The 15,630-nt window shown below is 45.5% G+C and overlaps 1 protein-coding gene across 3 annotated transcripts in view; it reads left to right on the top strand.

Moving 5' to 3' along the window:
• Nucleotides 1–15,630, top strand: part of MRTFB (myocardin related transcription factor B) — a 263,871-nt gene that overhangs the window by 44,317 nt on the left and 203,924 nt on the right. The gene's annotated exons all lie outside the window — the stretch shown is intronic.

Genomic DNA, 15,630 nt, shown 5'->3' with positions numbered 1-15,630 from the left:
AAAAAACAAAATAAAATAAATAAATAAAAATTTGCATATGAAAAAAAAGGAAAAGAAGTGAAGTCTGTTCCTTTCCTGTCACTGAGCTGCCATCCGGGTCCCAGTGGCTCCAGGCATCACTAATGGCAGCACCCATGGCAAGATAGCAGGATGGAAGGGCGGCTGAGTCTTGAACTCCCATGTCTAGGGTGTAACGTTTGTCATGCTTCTTCCTGGCTCTGACCCTCATTTTACGCTCATAATCCTGGGAGGTGGCATCTTTTATTCCCATTTTGCTGGTCACTGTCCCAGCAGGTCATGGTTGGGACAATTGGTGGTCAGCTCAGTCCACTCAAGGCGCCCGGCTAGCCCTACCTCAGACCTTTCTGGTGCTGAATTTCCCTCTGGGGTCTGGCTGCCACACCCATTGGCCCCTGGTCATCTCTAGTCACTTTGTAACTCTATATCTCAGAGCCACTTTACCCCTCCCATGGCAACTCCTATTAATCTCACCCACGAGAACTGTCAGCTGTTTTCTGTATCCCTCTACAGGGCACACAGAACCTTCTGGATAGAAAATTCAAGCCCTCCCTTTGTCTAACCATAGTGTGTACTGATTTTATTTTAATGTGGTCTCTTCTCAGAGTCCTGTATGAGAAAGGATGTAAAATCTTCTCTGCTTTTGGCTTTTCCCACACCCTATGTAACAATCCTCTCCTAGGAGTCCTGCCTAGATGGACATCCCAACACAGCTGACTGCTTGCCGGCCTCTCTCCCCCTTCTACCCTCTCCACTCCACTGGGCTGGAAAGGGGTTACCCTAAGGAGTAGGGAGGAAGGTGGTTCAAGAAAGGAAGCTAGCTGACTGATTAGGAAATGTATGTCAGCAGATACTTGAAAACCTTGCCTGTTACACTACCTGCCAAGGCTCTTGGGAGGGTTAAATGGGAGATGTATATGCATGCTATCTGTACACATGGCAATAGATTTTTTAAAAATACAGAGAGGATAGATTCTAGAATCAAACTTCTTGGGTTGACATTCTACCTCCACCAGCTAGAAGCTGGATAACCTTTGGCAAAACACTTAAGCTCTCTGAACCTCAGTTTGCTCAACTGTAAAATGGGGATAATAGTAACCCCTACCTCACTGACTTATGAGAAGTAAATAAAAGAATGCCCCGTGTTCATTAGGATGTGTGTTTGGGTGCTAATAGTAAAAATTGGGTGCCAATTTTATTTGAGGATATGTGCTCTTTGGTGTTTCCCTGAATAAAAATGAGGTTTTTTGTTAATAGGGAAGAAGAAAGTGGGTGTTGGGTAGGTTTCTAGCAAATGATCTTTGCCATGGTTGGTAAAGTCATCTCAGCATAGTGCCTAGTACTGAAAAACGCTAGTTAGTAGCAGTGATATTGGTCATGAACTACATCCATGGGACCTGAAATTTGGACTGGCAACTACGTGGTTACAAGGCAATTAAGGGAAGAAAGGCTGTGGGGTCCTCTGGTTTCACCCAGTTGTCATCATTGCAGACAACTTGGTACTCATCATCTCCTTGCCAGATCCGTCTTTCCGTGGCAGAGACTAGGTGCTTAATAAGTATTTTGTTGAGTGAATGAATGAATGAACCCCTTTGGTTTACCCTTCCCAACGCATGTTGAATCTCTGTCCCCACAATCTCCTACTGACCTCTGAGTGGCTTTGGTTGAGCACCAATGGCAAAGCCCAGCTCTGTACTTCCCACAGTGCACAACAGCAAAATCTCATATTAGATTTCACTTCCAGCATTTCCTGGCCTGAACTTTGGAATATGACAGGCTTTATGCACCCTACCCTTTTGTGTGCCAGTGTCTGTCTCCCTCCTACCCCGCTAAAGGTGCTAATCCAGCCACTCACTGTAAATGGTGTGAATTTCTTCCAACTGCCACGGTCATGTTTCTTAATCAATAGCCTGACTTGTCAGCACCAAGTAAACATAGCTTTGATTTGAAGAGGAGGAAGCCAAAGGACACTGCTGCAAAAGCACACAGAGAAGGAACCCTTTCTTCCGTACATTAATTAGTTAAGACAACAAATAATAGCAATCTTTGAGCAACGATTACGTGCCAGGCGCTGCTCTGAGCATTATACATGTGTGGACGCAGTTCATCCTTACAGTCTTTCAAGGTATTGTGACTGTCCTATTTTATATGTGAGGCAACAGATAGCTTAATAGTTACTGAAATGTATCATGAGTCAGGCACCATGCCTAGGAGCCGAAGATGTTGTAGTGAATAGGAACAGACGTGAATTTCTGTCTCATGGTGCTTAGACTCTAGGAGAAGGACATGGACAAAAAGAAAAGAGCAAAGTCAACACACTCATTTCAAACACTGTTTCAGCTGGGATGCTTTAGGCTGCAAGTACCAGATAACATAATACAGTGGTATAAACCCCAGGGATTTATTTTTCTCCATGGAAAAGATGGTAAAAGGATGCTGGTGCTGGTTCTATGGCTCAAGAATCCAATATTTGCCAGGTCTTTCCCTCATGGTCGTGGCATGGCTGAACAGCTCCAGTCATAGCCCCTGTGATTCAGCAGAAAGGTAGAAGATGGGGGAGGGGCAGTGCCTGCCTCTCTCATTGGCCAGATCTGGGTCAGATGGCCACCTCCACCTGGATGGTCACTAAGGAGAAGGATGCTGACAGTGGAAGTCAGGTCAGCCAACCAACAGTGTCTGACACAGAATGTGCTATGGAAGAAACCAAACAGGATCGTGGGAGGGAGGGCTCCTGGTTTGGGGAGGGGACATTTGAACAGAAAGCTGATGACTAGGGGCCAGCCCTGCAAAGATCTGGAGACATAGCAAAGCAAAGAACCTTATTCAGAAATGAGCATGGTGAGGTCTTGGGAGAGAGAGAAGTCCAGAGTGGCTGGAGCATGAAAGTCACGGGGAGCAAGACAAATGGAGGGTGTATAGGAAGACAAGAGTTAGATCATGCGAGTCTCTTAGGTCCTTTAAGGAGCTTGGATCTTTCTCTCTGTGTGATGGGAAGTTACTGGAAGCTTTTAATCGGGGGGGGGGGAGGTGAAATGACCTGATTCACATCTTAAAATGAATTATTGGAGCAGAAGAACTGTTTGAGAGTCACGAGGCTTAAGGAGACTTAATTCTAGGGGATGGTATTGTTTTTCCCAGCTCCTTCTTCTCGGGTTTACTTTTTCTGCCTTTTAGATCTCTTCCATCCCCCCTTTTTATTTCACAGCAGCTGCTGGGGAGCTGCACTGTGTCATCTCTGTGCTTCCAGTACCTAGGTCAAGGCCAGGAACGTGGTAGCACTTGGTAAACATCCCTTGAGCTGAACAGGATGGAGGCAAGCACTTTACTCCAGGGTTCCCAAACTTCTGCCACTCACACTCCACGTTTATGGGTTTTGGCTAGATCAGTGGCTCTTAACCAAGGAGTTTGCCTTCCAGGGGGCATTCGGCAATGTCTGGAGATATTTTTGGTTGTCACAACCAGAAGGAGTGCGGGATTTGCTTCTGGCATCTAGTGGGTAGAGACCAGGCATGCCGCTAACCATCCTACACTGCGCGAGTCAGCCCCCGCACTGCAGAATCATCTGGCCCCAAATGCCAACAGTGCTGAGGCTGAGGAAACTTGGACTAGATCTATATACCTATTCTATCATTTCCTTAATCTTTCTCTTTACATTAGTTCACTTTTTAATTTTAAAAAACATTTAGAGAAACCATTTATCATTGCACAAGAAAGAAACCAGTGTCTTTCAAATATTGATTACATCCTAGCTGGACATTGTTACTAGTCAAGGCTCTGAGTTTTCTTTTGTTAAAAAGGGAGTCTGGGGACTTCCCTGGCCAGGGAACTAGATCCCACATGCATGCCACAGCTAAGAGTTTGCGTGCCACAACTAAGAAGCCTGCATGCCGCAACTAAGACCTGGCACAACCAAACAAATAAATAAAGGGAGTTTGGGGACTTCCTTGGCCGTCCAGTGGTTAGGATTCCGAGCTTCCACTGCAGGGGGCACAGGTTCGATCCCTGGTCAGGGAACTAAGATCGCGCATGTTGAGGTGTGGCCAAAAAAAATGGGGGTGGGGGGAGTTTGGTCAATGTCTTGAAAGACTGAGGAACTGTTTCAGATTAAATGGGAGTTTAGAGAAGCAACAGATAAATGCATATTATTCTGGACTGGATCCCAGATCCGAAAATCGAAAATTACTGAAATGACTTTATTGGGACAATTCACAAACTTTGACTATGGACTACATATGAGATACTGGCATGGTATCAATATTAAATCTCCTGAATTTAGTAGCTCTATGGTGGCTATGCAAGGGAATGTTCTTGTTCTTAGGAGATACATGTAATATTTAGGAATAAAAGATCACAGTATTGGCAACTTATTCTCAAATGCTATTTTTAAAAAGTGTGTATATGTGCATGTTTGTGTATATATATGTATACACATATATATATGTATGTATATATGTGTGTGTCTATTTTGTGTGTATGTACACATACGTATACATAAACACCCGCACAGAGAAAGCAAAAATGCCACAAATGGTGAATCTAGGTGAAAAGTATGAGACAGTCTATTGTACTGTTCTTGCAACTTTTCTGTAGGTTTGGCTTTTTGCAGAATAAAAATTAAAAGCAAGAAAACAAATGAAACATCTCTCTTGAATGTACCTCTAATATGACAAAGTTCTCGAATTTTTTAAAAGCTCAGGAGGGCTTTAATGTTAGTTTCTAATGAGTTGAACACTTTGTAATTTAATCCTAAAATAGTTAACAAAAATTAAGATGTCTACCAAATGGAAAAATACCATGTTTCCGCCATCATATTTATGTTGATAAGATAGGCAAGTTAACTCAAGAATGGTGCTAGAATTGTTTGGCGGGGGCGGGGGTGGGGGAATGTTTGTTCTAATGTCATGACATCACTTGTCTGGAGAGGTTAATTACATAGAGCTTTGAGAGTGTGTTCCAGTCAGTGTGCCTGAGGTTGCGATGCTCTTGGTAAGTGTCAATTGATAAATAAAGGAAAAATTTTTCTTTAAAAAAAGATTAGCAGGCATCAGCCAGGTGTTAAAGATAAAGGAGCACCAGCAAGAGACTTTGTCAGCAGAAGGACAGACAGCCAGTTGAAAGAGGGGTGATTTTCTTGCTCTGTGAGTCAGGATTTTCAGCCCAGGGTCAGCCACTCTGAGGCCTCTGGAGGCTCAGCCATTGGTATTTCTCTTCAGTCCCATGAAAGTAGGAACTGTGAGACTCAGTTTTCTCAGCTGCAAAATGGAGATAACACACCACAAGCCAGGTGCCAATCTGGAGAAGGGTGGTCCTGCGATCTGTGGTCTCTCAGCAGTACTGACTTGACTTGCCACACCCACCCACATTCCAAGTCCCGAGGAAATTCCAGCGTCCTTGCAAAGATGTCATCGGATTCCTGGGGCCTGACACTCTCGCTGTCACTGGGGTTGGCCTCGACTGCCTCCTGTCTCAGCCCACTTTTCGTTCTCCCTCTGGGTCTCATGGCAATCATCTCCATTCTGCAGGCGTTCGGTCCCTTGCTGTGATTTCTGGCATATACACGAAAACAAAGACACACACAAACACACCCAGACACAAAAACACACAGACACACAGGGACATACACAAACTCAGAAACAAAGGCACATGAAAACAGACACGCCCAAGCATAGACAGGCACAGCGATACGCACGGACTGAGACAAAAGCATTCACAGACACACACAGATGCACGTCCAGACACACATACAGGTATACACAAAGACGGACACATACAGACACACCAGACCTCAGTGTGTGGTAGACTTTACAAGGGACTGGGGGTCTGGAAGGAGTTTTCAATGCAAACAATTGATAAATGTGTACTTGGTATCTTCCATACAAGTCCCCGGAATATCCTTCTCTTCCTCCCTTCTTTTACCCCCACCCCACCCCCAATATTCTTCTCCACTTTTGTTTTTTAAAGGAACAACTCCTTTCTTCTCAACTTCCTAATTTCAAGCTCTGCTCTGGACATCCCCTCGCATGTCTTTTCTCTCACGAACGTGCTCTGCTAAGGAACAGGCCTTCCAGTCTGGCCTCTTCCACTCATAGCAGGTTTCATGATGGAAAAGAGCAGCAGAAAGATTGATTTCCTCACTGATGTGAATTATGCCACACGCTCTCACACAACGTTAAAATACTGGCATGGTGTCTTAGTCTGTTCTGGCTGCTATAACAAAAACGCCATAAACTGTGGCTCCAAAATATTTGTTGCTCACAGTTCTGGAGGCTGGAAGTCCAAGATCAAGGTGCCGGCAGATTTGGTGTCTGGTGACGGCCCACTTCCAGGTCCACAGACACTGACTTCTCACTGTGTCCTCACATGGTGGAAGGGGTGAGGGAGCACTGTGGGGTCTCTGTTATAAGGACACTAATCCCATCGATGGTGCTCCACCCTCATGACCTAATCACCTCCCAAAGGTCCCACCTCCTAACACCATCCCAGTGAGTGTTAGGTTGCAACATACGAATTTGGGGTGGGGGAGACACAAATATTTAGAGCACAGCACATGATTACGCTGTCTGGTATTACATTTAGGGAGGGTTTGGCCTGGTGGTGGTGGTGATGGTTTCATTCATTGCTGCCCGGTAGGGTTGCTGGGAGATCCACGTGAAATGCAGTGGTAGTTGTGGTGGTGGTGGACACTGTGGGGTTAGGATTCTTTTCTACGTCGACTTATGGCCTAGTGTTCCTCGTGGTCGGTGCCTCATCTTCTCAAACACACCAAGCCCTCTCCTGGCTCAGGGTTTTGTACATGTTGTCCCCTCTGCTTGGGGTTCTTCTTCTCCATTTTTGACGTGTTTATCTCCTTCTTATTGGTCTCAGCCTTGGTGTCGTCACCTTAGAAATGTTTTCCCAAACCTCTTTGTTGATTTCCTTCATGCTATTTGTCATGCAAATAGCAGTTATTTTCATTTTCTTTTGTACTTTATTTCTGGTCTCATCCCCTAGATGGTAAGCTCTCTGAGGACAGGAACCATGTCTCATGTTCACCATCATATCCCCAGAGCCCAGCACAGGACTTAATATGCATTTAAGGTTGAATGAAACACCTGCTCAAATCCCTCCTCCAAGAAATGGATAGCTCTTACGGGCCTTACTTTTTTTTTTTTAACATCTTTATTGGAGTATAATTGCTATACAATGGTGTGTTAGTTTCTGCTGTATAATGAAATGAATCAGCTATACATACACATATATCCCCATATCCCCTCCCTCTTGCGTCTCCCTCCCACCCTCCCTATCCCACCCCTCTAGGTGGTCACAAAGCACCAAGCTGATCTCCCTGTGCTATGCAGCAGCTTCCCACTAGCTATCTATTTCACACAGGCCTTTACTTCTTATACCAGTTTTAGAATGGACTATTTCCAGGTTGCTCCCTATCAGCAATAACTAGGTAAATTCATCACCTCGTTTTTAAAAACTTTTTCTTTCAGACCTACAGAAAAGTTGCAAAAACAGCAGAGTGTTTGCATATACTTTTCACCCTGCCTCTCCTAACGTTAGCATCTTTTACAACTGCAGTACAATTGTTGAAACTAAGAAATAAACATAGGCACAATATTATTAATTAACCTATAGACTTTGTTCAGATTTCACCAGTTTTTCCTTCTGACGTCAGTTTTCTATCCAGGGTCTCACGTTGCATTTAGTCCTTGTGTCTCCTTGGTGACCTCCTATCTGTGACAATTCCTCAGTCTTTCCTAGTCTTGTGTGAATTTGATATTAAAAAAAAAAATACTGGTCAGGTATTTTGTAGAATACCTCCATTTGTTGTTTTTTTTTTTTTTTTAATGTTTTCTCCTGATGAGATAGGGGTTTGGGGTTCTGAGGAAGTGTACCACCAAGATGAAGTGTGCTTCTCATCGAATCGTGTCAGGGATAACTAAAAACATGACTTACTACTAGTGATGTTAAACTTAATTGCTTGGTTAATGTGGTGTCTGTTGGGTTTCTTCACTGTAAATGTACTACTTTTTCCCTTTGTAATTAGTAAATACTGGGGGAGAGATACTTTGAGACTATCCTGTTTCTCCTCACAATTTTGACCGCTTAAATTTTAGTATCCATCTGTGGATTTTACCTGAGGCAATTATTACTGTGGTGTTCTGGACATGATTTTTCTACTTCCCTTATTCCTTCTACATTTATTAATTGTAATTCTTCTTTAAGGCAAGAGTCACTTCCTTTCTTCTTTCCTTCCTTCCATCAATATGGACTCATGGGTATTTATTTTATTCTATGGCTTCTAATCCAATCCTATCATAATTTTCTTGCTCCAATTGTTCCGGCTTTGACCACTGGGAGCTATTTCAGGCTGGTTCATATACCCTTGCAATAAGCCCCCAAACTTTTTTGAGCAATTCCCTATTTTCTGGTGCTACGTGGTGTTCAAGGCTCATCTTGTATTTTCCTTGCCCCAGCTTTGGAATCAACCACTTCTCCAAGGAGCCCTGGTTCCTTTCATTGAAGAATGGTGTTTAGAAACCAAGATCTTGGTGGCAAGTGTGCTCGTTGCTACTGGGGAATCCTTGCTTCTAGGTCCTCTCAGTGTTCAGAGCTTGGAAATATATTGTGTAAACTAATCCATGCATACACACTTCTATATTTATATCTGTATCTATCTGTCTATCTATCTATCTATCTATTTTTTAAAACTTTAGTTCATACTGATACTACTGATCTCAGTTCATCACCATAGGGTCATTCATGCCTCCCTGCTTATTTGTAACTTTCCTGATTTGTAACTTCATTTGTTTTTTTAATTGAAGAGCTTGATAAATTGTGAAAAATGTTCCCTTCTCATGCCTACCCTCTTCTTTTCTCCCCTGGAAATGACTAACATGAGAATAGGACGTTGAGTGCTAGAGGTTGCTGTCAGAAGCTAGACAAAAGAGAACCCAGTAGATTTCATGGTCCTTCTTAGTGCAAAAAGCACTAATTACACACTTTATACTTTATCAGCAGTGGGGTGCAGGAGGGTCAGCCCAGGCTCTGGAATGTGAGCTCATTGTTCCAGCCAAATGAGTCAGATGGGAATGCAAATTTTATTCGAGCAGTTGTGTGTCAACATTGTTATGGAAAAAACAATTTGCCTATTTTTTTTCTCTCTGGAGAAAACTCTCACCCAGTGGTCCTCTTACCCTGAGCACTGTCCTTGCTCCTGGAAGCACCTTGCCTCTTACCTCCTCGTTGATTTCTGCCCCTCTGTCCCTCCCAACATGCATGCTGTCCTCTTTCCCTCTGACTTCCCATTTCCATTTCCACAGACTTTGTGAATTTTCACTTACATGCAGATCCCAGCAGAAACCATTCATGGCTGGGTCTTCAGAACCTTCTCAATCAGAAAAGCCAACTTCATATTTTTAAAAATTTTGTTGTCTGAGGTTTGGTTTTCCTCTTCCATTCCCTGTTCTTGTAATACTTCGGGTGTGGGGGAATGTTCTATTTTTCCGTCCTTTCATAACAGCTTGGAGCTGTTCAGCACAAAACCTCAAGAAATTCTTTGCTGAACACCCATGTTTTGCCCTCCACACTCTGAATATGTGAAAGATAAGCAAGGAGTAGCAAGAGTGGCTCACTCTGATGGCATATGAAGCACTTTTTATTTGAAACTCAAAAGCCTGACTCTTTTAGCTCCCCACGAAAAAAAAAAAAAAGCCCATTGGAGGTATTATTCCTTTTGGTGTTATCAACAATTCCAGAAGCCCACAGACCTATTTGACTGGTATCCTGTCATTCCCATAGCCAGGGGAGGGGGCACCCTCGCAGTGGCCTGAACTGACCAAAAATGAACCCAGAATGAACCCAGATGGGGATGATGTCAAGTCAGTGAGAGAGAGTGCCTCGGGAGAGCCCATATTTTCTTAGCTGTATCCAGGAAGCCTGGATGGAAAGGTCTTGGCAGCCACAAACTTCCTGAAGAGCCAACTGGGCATCTTCCTAGGGGGTAGCAGGGATGCTAAATCATAGCGGGCACTGAACCATCAATGAGACAATGAAGAACTGCTTTCGAGAATCCCAAGAATACTGTCTATTCTTGGAAGGAATGCTTAGCAAAGTCACTTAGGGCTGGCGGGAAGGGAGGAGGATGTGGTGAGTAATAATATTAACAATGATAGCTCTGGGGGCATGCTGAGCCACAGTCATAGAAATAAGAAGAAGGAGATGATGATGCCAGTGCTAACCACGATGAAATCGGCTGGAAATTAATTCAGTTCTTCCTTATGAGCTGGGTGGTGTACATAAATTTATTGTACACATCATATCTCATTGAATTCTCACAACAACTGTGTGAGGCAGGTACTGTCATTAGCCCCATTTTTCATCTAAGAAACTGAGGCTTGCAAGATACTACGTACGGGGCTTGCAGTCCCCAAGCTACAAAGTGGCTGGATTCGAATCCTGAAACTGCTTTCTGAAATACTCTGCTGTGTTGTCTTCTTGGGAGGGTCTGTCCTGTAAGCTGTAGGGCCTTGGTTTTGCGGAGCTAGGTATTCGCGTGGTTGTGGCGGATGCATCAGCAGAAGTGCCCACGATGCTAGTCACACAGCCTAGAGAAAGGAAGCGAGGGGCCCTCCCTCCACAGGCTGCAATCTAATGGAGGAGGCATTTGCAGGGCCACGTGTAAGACCTACTGTGGGGCATGGTCAGCCACGGAGGATGGGTTCATCAAACCACTTATCTAAAGATCTGGCAGCTGTTTGGAGGCAGGGTAGTGGGAAGAGAGGGAAGGCATGCCAGGCAGTGGGGCCAACAGGAGCCAAAGCACAGAGGTGTGAACTGGTAGTGTGGGCGAGAAAGGCAAGCAGTTTGGTGTGGCTAGAAGCTAGGCTAGGTGAAGGGGTAGACAAAAGCTCTAGCTGGAGAGACAAGCAGGGGCCTTGTGTGAACCAGCTACACCCAGTGTTTCAGAAGGTCAGCTCTAGATACAGAAGAACCTGGGTGTGGATTCCAGTTCAGCCTTGTACTAGCTGTGTGACCATGGGTGATGTTTCAGAACTTCTCTGAGTTTCAGTTTTCATCTTTGGAAAACAGAGAGGCAAATAATACCATCTACGTTAGGAGGAGGAAATGGAGAGCCCAGGTACCCAGTCTTGGATCACACCATTGATGAATGGATTTGCCAGGACGCACATCTACTTTCTATCACACATACAACTTTACAGTTCATAAAGCTCCCATATATTCTCACTTAATTTTACAGATTTCAGATCACTAACCTATAGTTGCATTGTAATTTTTCTCTCTGTAATTGTCATGCCTAGTCTACGTGGCGCTCTGGGGTAAGCATCCCGTCTGGCTCTCCCATGACATGGTGGGTCAATAGTAATGCAAGGGTCTCAGGTTTGCCAGTGCATCAGAATCACGGGGGAGCCCCAGAAAACTGCAGCGGTCTGGGCCCCATCTCAGCATAACTGCACCAGAACCTTCAGGACTGCTGCTTGAGCTTTCTCTTTTATCCATCTGTGGTTAGAACCATAGCAGAAAAGTGTTTCTCAAGTAAGTGAGTAAATGACCGTACTGTACGTATCGATCAGTATAGGCCAGTAAATGCTATGACAACCAGCAACCCCAAACAATAAAGGTTTGGTTTTTGCTCAGATTCTATGTCCATGATGGATTGGCTGGGGGCTCTGCTGCTCAAGAGAGCAGCAGCCCGGAAGTGACACATACTCCCTCCATTCACATACCCTGGCTGGGACTCATCATGGGACCCCACACAGGTGGCCCAGGAAGTGGGTTCCAGTGTGTGCACAGAAGGTGAGGAGCCAGAGGTGGGCCACACAGATGACTGCCAGATTCTATGAAGCTGGCATCATTAACTTCATTTTCATTTCAAAGTGAGACTTAAGAAGCTTGCTCAAGGCCAGATAGCAAATATGGAGCTGGACTTGAGCTCTTTTTCTGTTTTTCTCCTGGCTCAAGGCCATCCTTTGTTTTTTTTTTTTTTTTAATGGAATGAGGCTGGAGGGTGCATGGCATTAAACATAGTGGTTAAAAGCCTGGGATCTGGATTGCCTCCAGACCTTCAGCTCTGCCACTTACCAGACGTGTGAGCTGGGCAAGTGACAGAACCACTTTGTGGCCATCAAAGAGACAGTCAAAGGCTGGGAAGGGCAATGGAAGGAGATGTTTTCTGGAATGAAGTGTTTGGGGCCAGGTAGGGCTTACCTGAGTGGGATTGATATTGGGTGAGGATGAAGGAGGTTGGTGTCAAAGGTTCCCAGGATTTGGGTGGCCCCTGACACACCCAGGAGAGATGAGTGCCTGTTCCCCATAAGTTGCTTCTTTCCTCCCTGCCCCAGTGGGAATGTTTGGGCTGCAAGGGACAGAGAAGCCAACTCAGGTTGATTTAACCACATGCATTAGCTCAGAGAAGGGGATGTCCAGGGCCTTGTAGGTCTGGGATCAGTCCAGCAGCTTGGTAATGTAGTCAAGGACCTAGGATCTTTTGGTTCCTCCGCTCTGCCTTGCAGACTTGACCTTATCCGGCAGTTATGGAAGGAGCCACTGATGGCAATGGAGATTCCATGCCAGGCAGGGAGAGCAAGCTGGCTTCCCGGGGCTCTCTCTTCCAGTAGAGAAAGTTCCCTTTGCCACTGCCCCAGCGAGTCTCTCTCCAAGTCCCACTGGCTCCAACCAGCTTCAGCCTATGAGAGGTCAGTGTTCTTGGTGGAAACGCTGGCCGATTCAAGCAGAAAGGGGAATGTAATAAAGGATGTTAGGTAACCCACAGAATCATTGGGAGGGTTGGAGGAAAGAAATTGAGGCTAAGCTTCTAGGAAAAATGCCCCAAACCACACTGCAGGCCCGGCCTGATCAGCTAACCATCACCCTGCCTGAGTTTGCCGTCACTACAACCATCACTGCCGTCAGCACCCGTGTGGCTTCTCTACTGGGAGCTTGGCCCTGCAACCGCCATCCCCAAAGCTGGTTGCTTTGGCCACCGGTCACATCAGCAGAACTGAGGCTCACGACCAGCTTGAGCCTCACGTGGTACGTCTGGCTGGCAGAGCTTATGTCCTATCCCTTGTCCTAGTTGCAAGGGAGGCAGGAGATGTGCAGCCTGATTTCTGCTCTAGGGTGGTGGGATGTAAAATGTGAGATCTCCTCAAATACGGATCAGCTGGAGATACAACAGCTGTGTCACGACAGCCTGCCCATCCTTGACACAGCACTGGTGGGGCAGAGGCAGTAGGAGTCCATAATGAGCTTGGATTGACCAATGGGGAAGGATGGTATGCGGAGACCAATGGCGTTGCCTGGGAGTCTCATCTGTCTCCAGATGGGTTCTCTCCTCTCTACTGTCCCCGTGTGATCAGGGTGTGTACCTGCCTGAGATGCCTCTTAAGGCCCCAGTCCACCTGGCTGTCCCAGTTACCTACTCTCACCTATTCTTTATGGACCCATCCTTATCTCCGCAATGCTCTCCCCTCTCCTCCTTGCCTAGTTCACGCTAATGCATCCTCCAGAACTCGAGTTCTGGCAAATTCTTTCCTACCCTTCCATCCAGCCTCTTTTATTTTTCCTGGTCATTTGCTCTTCTTTTTCATTCAGTATATCACATGACATTTCAACATTTATTGGTTCCGTTATTTAATTAACACCTCTCTTCCCTCTAGGCCATCAATACGATGAGAGCATAGACTGTGTCTTGCTCACAGCTACTAACGCAGTAATTGGCACTTAAGTGCTTAAGTTTTTATTGAATGAACGAGGGTTAAACAAATCCCATTATGGGCATTTATAAAGTTCCTCTTGGATCAAAAACGTTTTAATAGTGCTTTTTGGAAACCACAGGTTCAACCCTTAGAGGTATACACATTAGAATCACCCTGATTTTTTTTTTTCTCCATCTATAATGCCCTCCGTGGATCTTATTACATCCACCCCTGCCCTGTGAGAATCACTTCCACAGTGAGCCATTGCCATTGATGGGAACATGTGATACGCCTTGTATCAGGGTAGGAACCTAACCTGGGGTACCATGGCCTGAGGGTAGTGGCAGCTTCAGTTTCTACAAAAACTTTCCTCATGATGTCACAGTGATTATATGAGCCCCCAACCTCACGAAAATTCTCTTAACAAGTTTCTTTTTGTTTTTGCCAACAACTTAAAAATATTTGGGTGGCTTTTACTACGTAAGGGGAACCTTTTGTTAACAGGCTGCCAGTCTCCCAGGAAACTGGGAAGAGAGAGCGCATCAGAGCTTCAGGAGAGCCTGGTCTCTTTCCACCATCAGGAGGAGAGGCGGGGGTCATTTTGTCCACTAAAGAGCAGTGGATTGTTTCCAGTGTGCTAGAAACTAATTTTATTTCCATATCTGAGCATATAAGGTCACATCCTCCAAATTGATTTGGAGTTTATATCGGGAGATGGGGAGAGAATAAAATAACTCAGACATGTAATAATAGCTATAATTTACTGAGTGCTTAATCTGTGCAAGGTACTTTTCTACATGTTTCACATACATTAACTGGGTCCTCTTCCCAGCAACCTATTTATATCTTTATTTTAGATCAGCAGTCCTCAACCTTTTTGGCACCAGAGACCGGTTTCATGGAAGACAGTTTTTCCACGGACGGGGTGCAGGGGGAGGGGGGCGATGGTTCGTCGGTAACGCGAGCGATGGGGAGTGATGGGGAACCGCAGATGAAGCTTCACTCGCTCACCTCCTGCTGTGTGGCCCGGTTCCTAACAGGCCGCGAATGCAGCCTGGGTGTTGGGGACCCCTGTTTTAGATGAGAATATCAAGGCACAGTCCACCCAGATGTGTATGGTATCTTAGATTGGAGTCCTGACCTCAGGGGATTTCTAGCTTTACAGCTTTATGAAGGCTTTTGGGGCAGGGAGAAACTTGTTGGTCCCTGAGGCCAAAGTTTGCAGGTCTGGGCACATCCTGACCTGGTGGAACTCCAGCCTTCCCATTTACCACCTGTGTGTATCTTTGGGCCGGGCAACTTCTCTCCCCTCTTAGGCTCTTGGTTTCCTCACCCGCAAAATGGGGACAACGATACCTCCCTCCCGATGGGATTATTGGGAGGACTAAATTAGCTAATGAATGGACAGCACCTGGAGCAGTGCTTGGTACCCTGTAGCTGCCCATCAGATGTGATTTCCCTTCCTCGCTCACTTCCTCCATCAGGTGGGTTGGGTGCTGTTCACACCTGGAGGGCACTTATTACCTCTGGTCTGCAGGAAGTGGCATTATTTCTGGAGGGAGTGAGCAGCCTTGCAGGGTGGGCAGGCCAGAGTTTGCTGAGATGGATGTGACTGTCAGGTGGCCTGGGCAAGCCCCTGCAGACCCTGATGCAAGGTTAAGGAATAGCTAGAAACTCCAAGGCTTTTGATTTTACAGCAGCTTGTTGGCCCACACATGCTAGCTCATGGGACTTTAGTGCAAGGCAGTACTGGGTTCTGGATTCAGACCCAGGTTCAAACCCTGTCTTACCGTGGAGCCTTAGGCCAATTTCTTCATCCCTCTGAGTCTCCATTTTCCTATGACTTGACTCGGAAGAATATTGGTAGTGACCTTGAAACGCCCTCAATAAATGTTAGCCCCTCTTTTTT

This window comes from Grampus griseus (genome assembly GCF_964374135.1).
Source record: "Grampus griseus genome assembly, chromosome: 14".
In the NCBI taxonomy this organism is placed as follows: domain Eukaryota; kingdom Metazoa; phylum Chordata; class Mammalia; order Artiodactyla; family Delphinidae; genus Grampus; species Grampus griseus.
Note: the sequence above shows the minus strand (reverse complement) of the source record. Positions and strands in the feature narration are given on the sequence as shown.